The 17,898-nt window shown below is 41.4% G+C and overlaps 1 long non-coding RNA gene across 1 annotated transcript; it reads right to left on the bottom strand.

Moving 5' to 3' along the window:
- Positions 1-5,817: 5,817 nt before the first annotated feature.
- Positions 5,818-17,803, bottom strand: LOC127377411 (uncharacterized). The gene is made up of 3 exons (XR_007887683.1): positions 17,659-17,803; positions 17,253-17,285; positions 5,818-5,864 (listed from the first exon to the last, which is right to left on the bottom strand). It is a non-coding gene; the product is annotated as an uncharacterized LOC127377411 (long non-coding RNA).
- Between the last annotated feature and the right edge of the window lie 95 nt (positions 17,804-17,898).

Below are 17,898 nucleotides of genomic sequence, written 5' to 3'. Positions count from 1 at the left end.
CTCTCATACACACACACACATACACAGTTGGTTTGCCGTATCACTGACTTCTTGTGTTTTCTCTCAAGTGCCAAGAGGAGGAAGGGAGAGCAGTGTCTGTGTGTGTGTGTGTGTGTGTGTGTGTGTGTGTGTGTGTGTGTGTGTGTGTGTGTCTGTGTCTGTGTATTGTAGTGTGTGTGTGTGTGTGTGTGTGTGTGTGTGTGTGTGTGTGTGTGTGTGTGTATTTTTAAGGTAGGAGGGACTGGCTGGCTCAAGTCCAGAGTCAGCCAGCCTGGTAGAAAAAGACAATAGCAGGAAACACTATATCAGGAGGAGGCAAAATACCAGCTCAAAAATAATGAACAGACAGTGAAAAACAATGACATGCACCGTGGAAAACACAGCCTGCAGCCTGCGCCCAACAATGATAGTTGTTGTTATTGTTGTTGTTGTTGTTACCACAGGATATAGAAATGCCAAATCCAGAAAGATCTGAGGGGTTAGTGGCGATGAATGTCAGAAATGTTGGTGTTATTTTTGTATGCACAAAAACTTCATCACCATTTCAAATATTTTTTTAGAAATGACTCTCATACTCACTGATGCACAATCACAAGCATGTAGACGTACATTCCCCATGCAATCAGTCAGCCATGACTCCCACACAAATCTCACCACCACCCACACACACACACACACATTCCCCCAGCTGTAATCATATCTAGTGATAAGGGCAGCTTCCCCCAGCGGTCGCTGGCTCTCCGGCTCCGACCACAGTGACTTACAATGGCTCTGTATTCTGAGCCCGCTCTGATTACACACACAAGGAGCTGCATTACACCCTGCTAATTCAATTTCCTCCCCCCCGGGTCAACCTTTGTGTGTGTGCGTATGTGTGTGAGTGCATAGGGAGGAACTGATTAAGCAGTTGTTGAACGGAACAAGCTGCTTGCACAAAAACTGACTGTAATAATCTGTGGGGGGTTGATAGGGTTGTTGATCAATACCATAGCTCTTCAATTCCTGAGATTTCTGCTTATTCTGTGGTGGAAGTAAAGCTGGAACACTGAAACACTGAAAGTCAGGTGCTCAGTGGTGCCATTAGCAATTAACTGATGTAGCAACATATTTCTACTAATGTACAAACTGTATTGTCTTTTAGAGTAATTTAAAACTACAAAAGCATCAAATTGTGCCACATCAACTTTTGTTGCTTCTGTTGGATCCAATAAACTCTCTTCCCATTTTCTCTTAATCTGGTTTAAGAGTAGGTCAAGTTTTTGACCACTAGTAGTGCTACAGAACAGAAGAAGACAACTAGATTAAACAGGATGCAAAGTAGAGAGAGACCATCAGCTGGAGAAGCCTGCATATCAAATCACCCAGTTGTACTAGATTCAATAATGCAAACCAATTAAACGCCAAAACCCATTGTAAGTTATTTCCCTCTAAACCATACGAATGAGTGTCCGTTCCTCTCAAAACTTAAAAAAAAAAAAAACAGATTCATATGTTTTCTGATCTTACATATCTATAGTTAAGGTATGGTTACTTTTATCCACAAAGATAACGTGGTAGCTATTCGGACCAGGAGTCTGCAGCGATGGTAGACGCTCAGTGAGGCGTCACTTAGGTGCAGTGTTGCTCTGAGGTAAATGCTAACAGCGTGGTAACATGCACACAATGACAATGCTAACATGCTGATGTTTAGCAGGGATAGTGTTTACCATGCTCACAATCGTGTATTTGCTTGTTAGAATGCTAACAATTTCTAATTAGCACTAAACAGGAAGAACAGCTGGTGTAGTCAAGAAGACCACCTTTGTGGAGTCCAAGTACAGGACTAGGCCAGACCGAGTGCGAAGAGCTTTGAACCCAAGTCAAGACTGAGTGCAAATGAGAGAGACAGAGACACCATATAACAATACTATTCAGCTGCAAATGTCTTTAAAGTCCACTCTTGTTCAAGTAGGGTGGACGTGCCAGACATTCACTGTTGTTGCCAAAAGAGTTTAAAGTCTATAAATATTACTGTAACAGCACTATGATACAGTACAGATTTAATTGCAAAGCAGTGAAACGTCTTTTTTTACTTAAAATAGAGAAAGACTGAGTATGGTTTGGTTTGGTGTTTAAGATTATGACAGATCACTTTGTGTTCAACTGACTGGGCCCTTATTTATGCAAGCTCTCTTGTGACAAGTTAAGTATGGAGGGTATTGAATAGCCATATGAGCTGGGAATGAAAACCATCCAACAACATCTATTTTTTTAATGACATCAACACTTCTAATTTATAGCTTTACAGTCCAGTTGAAAAAAAAGCACTGAACACTAATTAAAGCTGAACCTTTTTTTCTCTCTGTGGAGGTTTCTCTGACAGCCTCCAAAGAAAATGATGGTTGATGAGTCAAAATCACTAACATCGGGGTGGAGATGCAGAATGCAGAGCTACATCAGCTTATATGATGAGAATCAGTTGTTGGTCTGACTTTGTTCCCCTCCCAGGTTTCTTAAACTGGGGTTACGGACCCAAAACAGGTTGCAGGCCTGCTTCTGGCATGTCCCACCAGAACACAAACTAGAAAAATGTAATCCTGGGTCTCACAGTAAGACACTCAAGTCTCATTTGGAAATATTTTAATAAAAATCCTTGCCTTAATTTAAAACAATAGGTCAGATCTGCAGGCTTTTCCGCTGATTCTGTGTAATGCAGGCTGATGAAGCGGCTGGCTCGCTGCAGGTTGTTTATCAGACTTCTTCAACACATCTGAGTCTCATTTTGGCCAAATAAAACAATGCCGTGCATCACTGTCAAATGCATGGCAAACATAAGGAGTGTGTGTGTCCACGTGCATGCGTGTGAATATGAATGTGTGTATTGAAAAAGAGAATGAAAGTGTGTGTGTCTCCAAAAGCTGAGAATGTGTTTGTCATTAAAATGACTGAATACAAGGGCGAGGTCCCTCTGGAGGGGTGGGTAGCAACATATCTATACGCACTCACACGGATTTGCACTTTGACGTTAGATGTCACTTTTGCCAACGTCATTTGCAGGAATCAAACCAGCAACGCCTCTGACCTCCGTGCAACCTCAACACATCACAGACACAATAATCTTTGTCCTTATCACACACACAAACCGTCATAGACCTTTTCTGTCAGTCTCTCTGACTAAACTCCTGTTCGCACTTGTCTCTCACTCACAGACATGGAAAGATGACTCCAGATGTGGGTGTGATGCTTGTACGGAGTGATTAGTGAGTGAGTGCGCTGCTGTGTTGTGTATTTCCACCTCCCCTCCTCTGTTTTGGTTACCAGCCTTGTCTGCTAAGCCTCACTAATCAGTCCCACTGTCAGGAAAAGAAACACAAGATACCGACGCCCCGATCGTTCAGAACAATTCACACACAATAGGCCGTCTTGTCAATCACAAAATTCCCCATACACCATAATGACCTTCATACAGTAATTCACTACATGTACACTCATTTTTCATAGTAACAAGAGTGTCTGATCATTTAAGTCACAGATGAGCTGCTGCTCTGGATACAGGTTGACAATGGGACTCCAGTAAATCCAATCAGATACAATAAGAAATGTATGGTCACACTCACCAGCTTAAGACAATAGGGCAGTGTATTGGCAAGAATTTGGCAATATGATATGCATAACAATACAGGGGTTACGATTCATTATATTGCAATACTATAAACAAGGCAATATACAGCACATTTTAAATCTAATTTTAGAAAGAAATAAAAGAACACACCAGCATATTCATAAAATCTGATTAAAAGAAAGTTTACTTTTCACACTTCAGCTTCGGTCAATCAGTCGTGTAGAGCTGCTGAAAACTGTGGCCTTGCATGTGTTGATTTGTTTAAAAATGTTCTGGGAAAATTATCAAATATAATTTGGCTCACTGGTCAAAACCAAAAATTTGGGCTAGGGCTTAATTTTTGACAGAAATGTATCATTTTATCAAATTGAAACATGTGAAGTCTCAAGTCCAAATGTCTATCTCGTATGATGCTCCAGCATCCAAACACCAATTAGCTGGTTTAGGTTCCTCACAGCTGATAACCATGTTGGCAGAAAACAATTCATTCTGAGAGAACAAAGTGATGCTGAATGCAGAAAAATCATAAATACAAGAATATGACATGGAAATATCAGAGACTGAAAACAGGCCATCGCTCTGCAAATATCAGCCTGGTATAACTTATTTATCATATGTCACATATGGTGAAGTAACTTACATACTTAACTGACATAACTGATGTACTGTACTGTACTGTAATGTAATTATTTATAACATAAATGTTAAAATCATGTTCAGTTTCCTTGATAGAGGTTGATTTGCATCCTTACTACAACGAGCCCTGTGCTTTACTGCCTTATCTTTGACTGAAGTTATATTCTAGCTTGTTTTTCAGATAATATTGACTGTAACTTGAAATACATAACTCCCTTCAGTCTCCATACTGCTCCAACAACCTCTAGCATTAAGTCAGGGCAGGCTGAGTTCTGTGAGTTGAAACCCAGGGCAAAAAAAGTCCATCAGTCACAGCTGCTTGTTTTGTTGCAGACCAAAATCTGCGTGGTGAAACTGACTCACGTGGTGTGGCCAAAAGCAGGAGGGGACAGCCAGGAAATAGTGTGTGCTTTGAACACATGTTAATAACTGAAGGTGATTCAGATAATTATATCAACATTTGTATCCCTATTCCTTAACCCCTCTCTTCTCTCATCTGGACTAACAGTGGCCTGACTGTTGGAGGACAATGATGAGAGAGATTTCATAGCATGGGAGTTGACTGTACCGCCTGACACACAACATTAAAGCTGCTATTCAATCATTTTATACCAACAATGGATCAAATGGCTAAAATATGTGTAATGTAAAAGGGGTCATTTGTATGTAGACTTATCTGCAGTTCCCTTTAGCTCTATGAAGCTTTTTATCCTCTTTTAGCCTTATTGTTTTGGTTTTCTGGCCTGCAAACCGGCTAATAAACTTAGTGGAGCATTTAGCAGCTGAAGAGGAAGGAGAGTCGATATTGTACTTGCATTCATGGTATGGCCAGACACATGACTCCAAGTTAATGCTTATGTTGCTTTGTGTCCATTCGATGCATAAATAAACAACCTGCCACTTGCCTCCGAAGTAGAGCTTTGATCGGGCCCTAACGGGCCCTAACCCTAGCCCTAACCCAAAAAGTCAGGTCCAACCCAACCAAAGCTGAGGGAGCCCGAATTTCTGCTTTAAATATATGAATAATTTAAATTGTTTATAACGGACTAAACTACGTTGTCCATAGTGCAAAACCTATTATCAAAACAAATCAATAACAAATTCACTTGCATGCATTATTAATAAAATCTTACATATATAGTTTTCAATCTAACTCTGTCTGAGCCTGACCCGAGCCTGACCTAAGGCAGCAGTTTGGTGCAGAGAATCAAAGCTCTACTCAGAAGCGTACAGAGCGCTTTAATCTTTCAAAACCTTGCTTTGGTTTTACTTTACTGTTTTGGTTCACTCTCACCAGACCAGAACAGGGCTAAAGGAAAGTGAATACTGGACTAACATTCACCAGGTGGCCGACAGCACGACTCCAGATAAATGCTAGAGCTGTGCTGTTTTTACTGGATGTGTAAGCAGGCAAACGTTTGCCAGCACGTTCACCACAAGAACTTTACAGCTCGACAACGTCCATATTGTGTTTTAATCAGCCCTGAAGTGAGCAAAACAATCTATTAATGCAGCTTTAAGAGAGATCAAGCTCCTCACCTGTTGCCCGGCGCGTCCACTGTTGCTGTCGTCACCTGGAACACCTGTGTCTCAGTCCATCCATCAAATGAAGGGGTGGGAACTTCCTCTACAAGCCAATGCAATGAAACCCTGATGTAAACAGTGTGGCCCAGTTATGTAAACCTAAAAATCAAGATTTTCCACACACCTTTAAAGGTAATAACTTCAGTCAACACAGTCTGCCCAGTCCAATAACACACTCTGCATGAGAGAAATAATGAAGGCAAACTAATCCATGTTTGTTTGCAGGGAAACGATGCAGGTAAAGTTTAGACAAGTGAACAGCTGTGGTTATGGATAGGTTAGGCAACCAAAACTATTTAGTTAATGTTAGGATTAAGGTAATACTATGTTGACAGCAGTACTGACAGAGAATGATGTAATGATGTGGATGAATTCAAGCTGAATAAAGAAAAGGAGCAGCAGGACAAAGAGATGGAGACGCAGGAGGAGGAGGAAGGAGGGGATAAGATGGGGTCCAGACCCCTGATCCCAGCAGCTGCTGCTGTTTTGTAGGTCAGCATTACATCAGTAGGTTTATGGAAAAGGCTGGGAATCACTTCTCTACTTGACCTACTTAAAGAATGTTAGTGTTAGATGACATGCAATACTCCCCGGCCTCCCAGCACTCACTCACTCGCTCACTTCCTACCCAACACACACATTGTTTTGTCATCTTGTTTTATTAGCAGTTGCTGAAAGACTGCATAATCTAGGAAGCAGGGCCTTAAAATGTCTCTAAAACTTTGGCTATGTGAATTGTTTTGAATTTTGAACTATTATTTTCATCGCTTTTATGTCCACATTAAGTTGTGCTGATGGTTTTTAATGCGGCGCTTGTCAACTGAGCTTATGGTACAACATCTGCGCAGTTCATTATTGTTATTAGTAAAGAATCAAGTGCAACGACAAGAACATAATCATTCATAAAAAATAAAATTTGACCAGCTTATTTTTGCTCTTTAGCAAAAGTGCTAGCACAGTCACTCAGCCCACACTTTCTCACTTCTTATCGAAAATGCAACAGAGCTGTTTGAACCCCTGGAGTGTACGGCTCGTCAATATCATGGTCGATTTAACATGCCAGCTGTCTTTTTGGTCTTTTTTGGAGAGAGTTATGGTTTAAACTTCTTATAAAAAACAGCATCAAACCCAAAGGAGCCAGAACAATTCTGCTGAAAAAAAAAACTGAAATGTGTTGCTCAAGAATTTATAGGTCTGTTTGAATTTATAGCATCCATATGTTGGGGGATTTTACTGTGAATGGATGTGGCGAGGACTCTGTGTGCATACGTGTGTGTGTGTTGCAGAGGTTAAGTGGTGTGGTTCTGGCCTCTCAGGCAGCAGCCTTCCAACACGGGTCATGTCTTTTTCATCACTGCTAGTGAACCCGTATAGCTCTCTCTCAGACACACACACACACACACACACACACACACACACAAACACACTACACACTCGCTCTGAACCTATAGCACCTACGTAGTCATCAGGAAAGTAGAGCTGCTGCACTGTAAATATTTGACTGACAGTGTGAATTATGAAGCAGAGGATGTGGCCAAAATCACCCATGGGTGCTGATGCCGTGACAACAAAGCCGCCATACACTCGTTCATACACGTCTAATGAGGCGTATCCAGGATTTACTTTTTGACATCATGAAGTCAGTGCTGTCTCTGAGGAAACATTGTTGATATTCTCAAATCTAGCTTCCAATGTGCCATACAATAAAATACTTTAAAGCAAAGCAGCTTGCGCACCAGTTGTGTAACAGTATGATCTGATGACCAATGTGATAAAAACAGATATTAATCAGCCCCTAACAACAGCACACTATTAGGAGTGCACAGTCTGCACAAACAGTCATTTTTCAGTGTGTTTAACAGCTTGTTGTTAGGGCCTAACTTGAATGTAAATAAACCCTGGTTTCATCTAAACATCAGTGTGTACATGATGCTGCCAGTGATGTACACAAGCTTCGTGGAGGCAGCGAAGACAGTTCATTCTGTCCAGCCCATTACAACTGTTTATAACAGCCACAGAGTCATAAAGCAGTGCTGGAAATTACTGAATGGACATAAAACCTCATTTGCTCATAAAAAAAACAAAATGAAAAAGAAATGAACTCATTGACTATTTAAAGCCCCCCTCCACTCAAAAACATGTTGTTATTCTTCTTCCTACAGTTGGATGTTTGGAGTTCACTGTGCAGAATGCTGTCAGTGCAGAGTTTGACACTAGAAGGATGTTTTCACATTCATCTGCTGAAAGTGGAAAGTTTCTCTGTGCTCATTGACAGTCTAATTTTAAGGGCCAGGGCCTACAAGCATGTCAGCTGACTGGTCGCTGGGTATTTGTTAACCAGCCTAAAATCCCGTCGATGAGAAATTAACATTAAAGTGTGTCATTGCATGTGCGCTCTATGTGCACAAAGTGATGTGTGTGTAATTTAGGGTCTATGGTGAGATAGCAAGTGTGAATTCAGACATCTGGATATGACATGCATATTTGATATAGTCCATTAAAATGACACTAGGTTATATGGCACCTCTGTGGATACAATGACAGCACCTGCATGAGATTTATATAGAGAAAGAAAACTATGCAATGATATTCTGAGCCTGGAAGCCATTTAGTTTCTTCACCACTAGAAAACTGGGGCAGAAAACAGAAGTTTTAGGTAATTTTTACCAGCTGGAATCAGAGGTGCTTAAGACACTATGGAGATCAAAACCACGAAGATCACTACCGAATGCAATGCAATCCGTCACATGACAAACGGAGATAGGCTATGGTTAGCCTTGCTAATCTGAGCTAGTGGAGAAGCTCACTAGCACTGGTGCTAGCTCAGCTTACACCTCGCAGCCTTCCCCTGAGAGTCTCCCAGAGTGATGCTGCTGTATGGGTTCTACTCTCTCTCTCTTTACCTCCTGATGTGGTCTGGCTAATCTGTTGGCATTCCAATTGCAATGCGTTTTGCATGCATATACACTGATTTTATCCAGATACAAATCATGTGTTAATACCAGGTGTGAATTGAGTCTTTGTCCCAAGTATGGGTCAAGCTCCAACAACACTGGATCCTACATCTCCCATAATGCAACACAACAGCATCTAGTCTGGACAACATGTTGTCTGACCACATCGGAGGGGAAAAGTGTGTATAGGGGCTACACTCCAAGGCGGGGTAAAACGTGTGCTTTCATACAGAGGGAGGAGACAATGCGGGATAACGTTGTACATTTTCAGACTGTCTCTTGGGCGGCATTCATAATGTTGCACTTAAACACTAAAAGTGACAGAAATGGTTGTGTCACAAATCAAAAAGGAAAGCTGAAGTTCGGAACGCGGTTCCTCACCTCTGTACAGCTGGCCAATCACAGCGTGAAGTGGGTGTGAATGTCAGATTGTTGGTTTTGGAAAGTTATTAAAACTGATTCCGACGTGGGAAAGGTGTGAGTGGAGGGGGGTTTCCCAAGCTGTTCGAGCATCCAATAAGCAGTTCCAGCCAGTGTACTGGCACCTGTAGTGGCTGTGAATGGCAAAAAGTAAAAAACAATTGCTTTATGTTCTGTTTTTGAGCCAGAAACAAAACATTTTTCAGAGAAAAGAAACCAAAATGGAAAAGAGAGCGATTAAAAAGAGATTTCCTGTGTCACTGTGTCTTAATTTGGAAACAAATCTACTTTATCAGACTGTTCACTTAGAACACGACAGAAATGAACTCCGTCCAAACCACAGCCGTCTTTTCAGAGACATAATATCCCTGTTATATATTTAGCTATTATTTGCACACAGCCAACTCTCCACTCGACATCCATGATGAAGCCAGATGGGGCTGATAGATTTGTGATATCCGAAAGCAGAGCGCATATTTGCCGAGGATGTGGAGATGGATGGACGGAGGAAGGAGGTGAAGAGGGAACACAATGGGTCTGGGAGAAAAGGAGGACGGAGGCTCTCTCAGGGGAAAATTGGAGGGGAATTTTTCTCCCACCTCTCCATCTCCCATCCTCTCATTCAGATCTCACCCACCTCCTTCATTCAGAATCTAGCTCTCCCTATCTGTATCTCCGTCTCTCTTTCTCTTTCTCCCCCCCTCTCTCTCTCACACACACACACACATACACACAGATGAGGTTTTGTCTGGAGGAGGCAGCAGTGTGAGTAAGAGCAACAGCTGCAGGGATTAGAGACAAGGGAGGGAAAAGGAAGGGGGATGTGTGTGTGTGTGTGTGTGTGTGTGTGCGTGTGTTTGCATGCGTGGGCGGGTGAGAGTGAAAATGTTGTAAAGTGAGGTGTGTGTGTATTTATATGTGTGTGTGAAGAGAAGACTTGTGGGTGTGAAAGACAAATGTGCAAATTGACGGAAAGAGAAGAAAATAAACATGTCTGTGTCTTCTTGCATGTCGTGCGCAGATTCAGAATGCAGATAATGTGAGCAGCAGCACACACTCTGTACATACCACAGCTCTTTAGGGTCTATATGTTGGTTTCTCTTAGTGGGGGGGTCGTGGTTTAGAGGCAGTGGGTGGGAGGTGTGTATGTGATTGTAAACTTTGTTGTTGGAAACACCTGTAACCTCACCGAGCCAGAAGTCAGCAATGTGTAGAGATGTAATCAGCGCTCGTCTCCAGCAGCTCACTTCTTTCTGCAGGAGTTAATGTTTTCTTTGGTTTGTCAGCAGAACGTCTGAAAAACTTACGAGAAGTTTTGGGCAGATAACTGTGGGGATTTGGCCAAAAATCACATGATTAGACATCTGGGTCTGGGATTTCTGCCACGAGACGATTATCTGTTTTTTATCATATCTATGGAACGAATGAAGATAACGGCTTGATTGCAAATCTTAAACAAAGGGAGGTTTGCATGGTTAATAGAGCTGAGAGTGAGAGGACCGAACCTCTGATTATGTAACGTTTCTATGATTGTTAATTGTGTTGTTGCATAAAATAAAAGATTTAGAAAAAAAATGATTAAGTAGATATTCTGGAGCATATTATATGATCTTCATCAGTAGATGCAGTTACCCAATCATCGTGGAACTTTAAGGACTTCGAATCCAATTAAAGGGCTAGTGTGTAGGATTTAGTGACCTCTAGCAGTGTAGTTGCTGCCTTGCGGTCAACATGGTGGCCTCGAAAGGTCCACAACAACAACTAAATAGACCTTGTGATGAGACTGTCTTTTCAACCCCCGTTCCATAAGTGAAGAATGAGTTTCTCTATTGATTTATATGCCGATACTTTTCTTGATTGTTTGAATAACTGCTTTTGTATTCATTGATTTTTAAAATAGTTGCAGATTCATTTTCTTGGATTAATCGAGATTAATCGTTTACAATGTCAAGAAAGAACTAATGTATGCTGCTTCCATGACTTTGAACTCTCTTCTAACTATTTCTTTTTGGAAAAGTTGATCATTGTCTCTTCCAGCACTCGTCACTGACACTCAGAAGCTGTATTCACTCACGGCTGGGACCTGCCAGCACAACTGGCCACTCTGCAGCTGTATTGGAGCAGGTGGAGGTTCAAGCTTGCTTCTGTAACCTCCCTACCATTACACTGCCACATACAACTGGCTGACAAAAACAACACGCTCAAGTGCCATATGACGAGCTGTTGCACCACCAGCCATCAAGAACAGCTTCAATTCTCCTTGACAGAGCCTCCAGGGTCTGCTGGGGGGGGGGTTAGATTTCGTTCCCAATTATACATTTCACAAAAAAAAACATATGCCTACAGTAAGATCACCCCCTGAGTGTTGTTTTGTTGACTCAGGAGACTCACTCGAGTACCCAGCAGGAGTGGGACCTGCAGTCTAAATGTGGGTCCTGACCTGCGATTTGAGAAAATATATCATACTGAAGAAATACTGGAGTTTGAGGGTATTATTTTAAGAGCATCTGCTGAAAGTAAACGAAGTGGCAACGAGAGTCCGGTACCATAAAAGTGTCCGTACAGAGATACACTTCAAATAAAGCAGAGTGCTTTCTTCCTGTTCTTGTGGTGACACAACTGTACACACACACACACACACAAATAAGAGAGACAAGCAACAATGCAACACAAACAAGAGGCCATCCACCACTGTGCACACAAGCGAGCAGACTGCTGGGGAAAATGTGAAATAACACATACACAAAGAGGATAAACTGGAGTCAATGTACACAGTTTATTTAGACACAAACACACACATTTTTCCTGTGTGTCAGACTGTCATTATTACGTGGTGCTCTGGGACTATTTAGCTGAGGGAACCGCTCAGCGAGGGGGTCGTCAAAACAGGAAGTGTTTTATGTAGCTGAAACATTCCATTTTTAACTCTCACAGGCCAGCTAAAATAAATAACACACTCAGCACCCGACCTGGGGTGACAGGCCAGAGTGTGTGTGTGTGTGTGTGTGTGTGTGTGTGTGTGTGTGTCTAGGTGTGCGTGCATGCGTGCATGTATTTAAAGAGCCAATATGTGTGTTCCTGCCATGTTTTGTTTGCTTGTCTGTTTACACTTGCAATTGTTAACTTATGTGACGAAGCCTGCACATTCATGCATGCTTGCATGGGTTTGCAGGTGTGTATGTGTGTGTGTGTGTGTGTGTGTGTGTGTGTGTGTGTGTGTGTGTGTCTGAGCGCACGCATTCCAGCCCTCCCCCCTGGCACTGCAGAGGCCTCAGAGTCTCGTGAAGTCATTTCCTCTTTGATGGAGGACCTTGACTCTGTGGCTGCACACACACAGACTTACAGCCCTCTAGACCAGGACTCACTGTGGCATCTGGGTAGTTTTAAGATGTATAGACACGTATAGACCGGTGGAGCCCAAAACCAGTCCAGTCTGTATTGTGATGATGGATATGATGCAGTTAGATCGTAGTAGGCTGCAGCCGGGGTGTTTTTAAACGTTTAAAGGTAATTGGTTCGTACTCACAATTTAAAAACCCCACATCTGTCCAGCAGTAGTTCTCACCAACTCAGTATCTGAGGTGACATGTCGCTTTTAAAAACGCATTAATCCTCGGACCAGGTCGGAGGCCAGAGACCTTGTCCCGACCTGCAGAAAAGGAACTCCAAGAATGCTCTCCACTCTGTTTCGGGGATTAAAGGTTGTGGTCAGTTATAGATGATGAAAACAGCTAAATAAACAATCTTGAAACATCTTTCATTCATATTTTTCCAATCATATCCTTTCCTTTCATATCCAAAGCCAGTGATTCCTAAGCCTGGTACCTTTAAGCTTCATTTAGTTTGATTACATTTCAGCTGCACCGTACTGTTTTCACTAATGTGTGGTCTCCCTCCTTTAAGACAGGTTGTGATACTCTGGATGTCATATTTCATAAAAGAGTCTGGCTGGTTCCAGAATTTTGGGAAAAAGATTTCTGATATCGCTCACGTGTTTGTACAGTAAAGTTGTAGCCAGAACCAGCCCCTGGTTAGCTTAGCTTAGCATTAAGACTGGAAAACAGCTAGCCTGGCTCTGCTGTCTTTTTAACCTCAGGAGGCTAGCTTTGCTCCCCCTGTTTCCAGTCGTGATGCAAAGCTAAGTTATCTTTCCCCCTGCCCCAGCTTCATACTGAACATAGAGTGGTATCGATCTTCTCGTCCAAAGTCAATGAATAAGTGAACCTCCCCAAAATGTCAAACTATTCCTTTCATGTGAAACTTAACCAAAAACATAAATATTCATATATACACCATCAGATGGATTTTCTTGTCCAGAATTTTTTCAAAATTAGTGAGATTTGGTATATTGTATCATTTTGACAAATAAACAGCCATTAGATGTGTGTAATAAAAAATAAGAATATTTTATGTACTTTATATACTTTATATATACATATACTTTACTTTGTATCTATTTTAAAATGATTAACAAACATCAGATCTTACTGTAAGTACGATAAAATGTCATTATAACAACACTTGGTACCATACAAGCTTCAAGTCTTTAATGGACTCATTCTAGGTGTTTTGTTTCTGTGTGCTCCTGGTTTCTGGTTCCAATCACTGCTGCAGCCTTCACACAACCACTTTGTATACCAAACAGAATACAAACTATGTTTTGAATATGAATTTCTCCTGCAAAGACTTGCGAATGCACTGTGCAGCCTCCTCTTTAAGGACCTGTGTATATGAGTCAGCCCTAGCACTTGTGCAATATATAACGGTCTGTACATTTGTTTATGTTTTTGTGCGTGCACATGTTTCTTATTAGTCACAGTGACAGCAGTCTGCTAAGTCCCAACCACACCCAAGTGACCGGCTGAGTGAAGAAAGCTGTGGTCAGTGCTGACGTGGACATAAAACTGCTTACAGACAGTGTGCTATAGAAAAGTAAGCCGTCGTTATACGAACGATAAAATATATCAATAATCTATAGACAGACAAAACCTGAAGCAGTGACCAGTAAGAAGAATTAAGTTGTGCATTGCTTGTCTTCATAGTGATGTCGTGTTCCTATAGTTTGTACATTTAAACTGCAGTTTTCCCAGAGTTTTTACTGCATCACACTTCTCCCTTAGTTCACCACATCTCTGCTCTGCATGATACTAATATCTGCTGATGGCAACAGAACAACTGCTGCCAACCACAGACATCCCCTTTTTGGTTCCAACTAAATTTCTGTTCACAAGACTTACTAGCACATATCTGTCAATTACAAGACAAGGTAAGATGAGATGGGAAATGATCCTTTTAATACTATTGTTACTAAAAATAACTGAATTTAGCTGTTTCACCTTCCCACTTGCTGCTGTTACTTGTGCAATATGTACTGACTGGTCCCTAGCATGTTTACATTTTGTATATACAGAAAACGCCCCAGTTTGTCAAATATTGACGCTGTTTTTAATCACATAAGCACAAGTTTCCTTTTATGAAACGCCTTTTTCAACACGTGGTTAATGTTGCGAAACGGTCGCAGTTTGTTTAGGTCAGATTAACACCATGATTTAGGTTAAAATAAGTACATGACATGACACAACTCACGTTTTCATTACTGTGGTCACTTAATGCAAGTCATTTACATGTTATAAAACGTCAAACTTAAAGTGAGTTGTGGTTACACACAGGACACAAACTACAGTCTACTGCATGAATGTCCTGTGTTTGTCAATCCACCCCAACCACAACCACCACGACTTTCTAGTTCTTTACACTACGTCACCTGATGTGGATGGGTTACACTGGATTTAGATGACAGCTCCCTGCATCGCAAACAGGTACCCTGTGTGTCTGTATGGACCAAGGGGTGTGACAAAACGTCGACGAGCTGGTATATAACCATCCACATGATAATGAAAAAATAATTATTGTCAGAAATGGAATATAATATTCATAGGTGTGTAATCACCTGAATATAGAAATCATTCTGGGTTTTTTTTACCTTAGAATGAGACGTTTTTATCTACAGGTCGCCTTCCATGGAGGCCGCCATGTTGAACCGCCATGTTTCTACAGTAGCCAAGAAGGGACAAACCAAACACTGGCTGTAGATAGGGGTGTTTATGTGTTTTAATGCATGAGATTTACCCTAGTGACATCACTATGACATCATTAGATGTTTTTGTTGTTATTCTTTGTATTTTTTTTGTCTGTTTGTTTTTCTAGGTATGTCCTTCAGTAAATACATTATGTAACTGTTTTCACAGGCTGAGTAGTACTCCTTGTGACTAGTACACTGACTTTTATAGACTATGTAAAATGTATCCCTTTATACAATTTTTCTGGATTTTTTAAATGCTTTTAAAATAAATGCACCACCTAAGCACAATGGATATAAAGAGTTATGGTGAAGACAATAAGTGAAGAGGGATATGGTTAGGGATACGGGAAATAGGGATGTAATTTAATGATTTTTTTTTAGGTTGAATAATTGCAAATATTCAGTGTTTAGTTGCAGGATTTAGAGCAACGCGGGCACTAAAAATCTCCCTGAAAACCAGAGAACTAACATTCTTTTCTAGTGTGCTGACAGCTTCATGGCAAGGAAAGCTTCATATTAATTCACTGCTTGGAAAACTCACATCCCTGCCTTTAAGTGAAGAATGAATTATCAAAGGTCAAAGGTCTGCAGGGAGGAACCTCCATCATATCGATGACAGGTCTGGACGAAGGCCAATATCTGCAAAGTGAGCTATTATAAAGACTTCCGCAGGTTAGCTGCAGTGAAAATCTGGGTGAACAAAACTATTTACTCGCCCACCATCCCCCTTGATGCAATCTGAGCGGGTCGCCCACCCGGCAAAGGAGCAGCTCCAATGAATGCAGCAGCAGCAGCAGCAGCAGCAGCAGTAGTAGTAGATTGCCGTAGCAGACAGCATGTTAAACACAGGTCAAACCAAGAAGTCAGAGCGGAGGAGGCTTTTTCCTATCCCAGAATTCCTCACAACCCACACACACATCCTACAGTGACAGCCATCGAGTTCAGCTGAAAGAAAAGAAAGAGGGAAAGTGCAGAAGAGTCTCTGAAAAGGATGACAGAGATTAATCCTCCCGGGGAGTAGATTTACATACAGCAGGAGGAGGAGGAGGAGACGGGGAGTGATTCATTTAATCTGTTAAAAAAAAGTGTTTTGTGCAAAGTAATTATGTGATGTTTTGGTGCTAATTGGTCTGAGAAATTACAGAGATATTAAAAATGGCGAACGGCTGCTGTGGTGTTTTTCTATTGTGTCTAAAACAAGACCCAAATTGCTGTTTTCACATGCTCTGCGGAATGGAAAGAGGGGAACAAAAAAGACAAACAAACAAAGGAATAAATGAGTGATGATCTCTCCCGTCCTGTACCGGCTTCGAGAGAGTGGGACCCTCGGGAAGCACTCACCAATCCTTAATTCCATTTCCCAAAAAAGACTTTCCTATTTTTACCCTGCGCCGTGATGATCCCCAGAGGGAAAGCACCCGCTCCGGGCCGTTTGGTTTTCCCGCAGATATGTCGTCCCTCAAGAAAACCCAAAATAAACACGCGGAAAACCACAAGGATAAATTTGGCTGCTTGTGCGGAAAAGCTTGGAGTCTCCGTGATTGCGCTCTCACATACTTCTTAAAGAAATAAAAAAAATATATATATATAACAGAAGAAAGATAGCTGAGAGGCAGCGAGTTGGAGATGAGGGGAACAAACACAGGAATGGAGAAAGTTGTGAACAGATGGAACTGGATGACATGAAAAGAAAAAACAGAGGCTGATGGGGCGATGTGAGGACTCCTGTCAAAAGTTTGTGACTCACAGTAAACTACAATAAACAGATTCAGGATGAACACTGGAAAAGTACACTCGGGACTGCAATATAAAGATGATAAATGCACCATATCATGTTTTGGTCAACAACTTCCCCCGAGGCTCAAACATCACATGCTTTAAATATCTTGATAAGTTGACATAAAGGAAGGAAAAGATGATACCGACCCAAGTATAAAAAAATACATCTTTACTGTGCCAAAACAAGAAAGGTTACCTCATGTCACTGGAAGATTTCCATCACCTGTTTCTGGAAAACATGAGAAAGATGTAAGTCCTTATATTGAGCTACAAATAGGCCCTCCTGCAGAGCAATTCTTCCTTCCATTCCTGTTTATATGACCTCTGATCTGTTGTATATCTGCCTCGGCAGGAAATCAACCACATGCTTTCCCGCAATGACACACATACCAACCCGGTTAGGACGAGAGGAAGAGCTGGGTGGAATTTATGATTTGAAATGTAGATACAACCATAGAATCAAACAACAACTAAACAAAAATAAATAAACAAAATCTGGAAACTGAATTTAGATGGTGTGAGAGTTTAAGGACGGAATCACTCTGATGAGGAAAAGAGAAAATAAGGAGTTCTGCATTTGGTAAGTAAAAAAAGATGTTTACTGTATGGTATGAATCCCTCCATCTGTCAGCTCCACCCAAAACTTGAACTTCTCTTCCCCAACGAGAAAGCATAATGTAGCTCGATGCCAGACGACTCAAACTGCAGTCAGAGGAATGAAGTGCTATACTTTATAGCAACGTTTTCATCTCAAGAACCGAAATGCATGAATTAGACAAAGATGATAAGATGTTGACTCTCATGAGGAAGGTTTTTTTTGTTTTTAGGTTTGACTCCAGAGT

This window comes from Dicentrarchus labrax, unplaced genomic scaffold, assembly GCF_905237075.1.
Source record: "Dicentrarchus labrax unplaced genomic scaffold, dlabrax2021, whole genome shotgun sequence".
NCBI lineage: Eukaryota > Metazoa > Chordata > Actinopteri > Moronidae > Dicentrarchus > Dicentrarchus labrax.
This window is presented reverse-complemented; position numbering and strand designations above follow the sequence as displayed.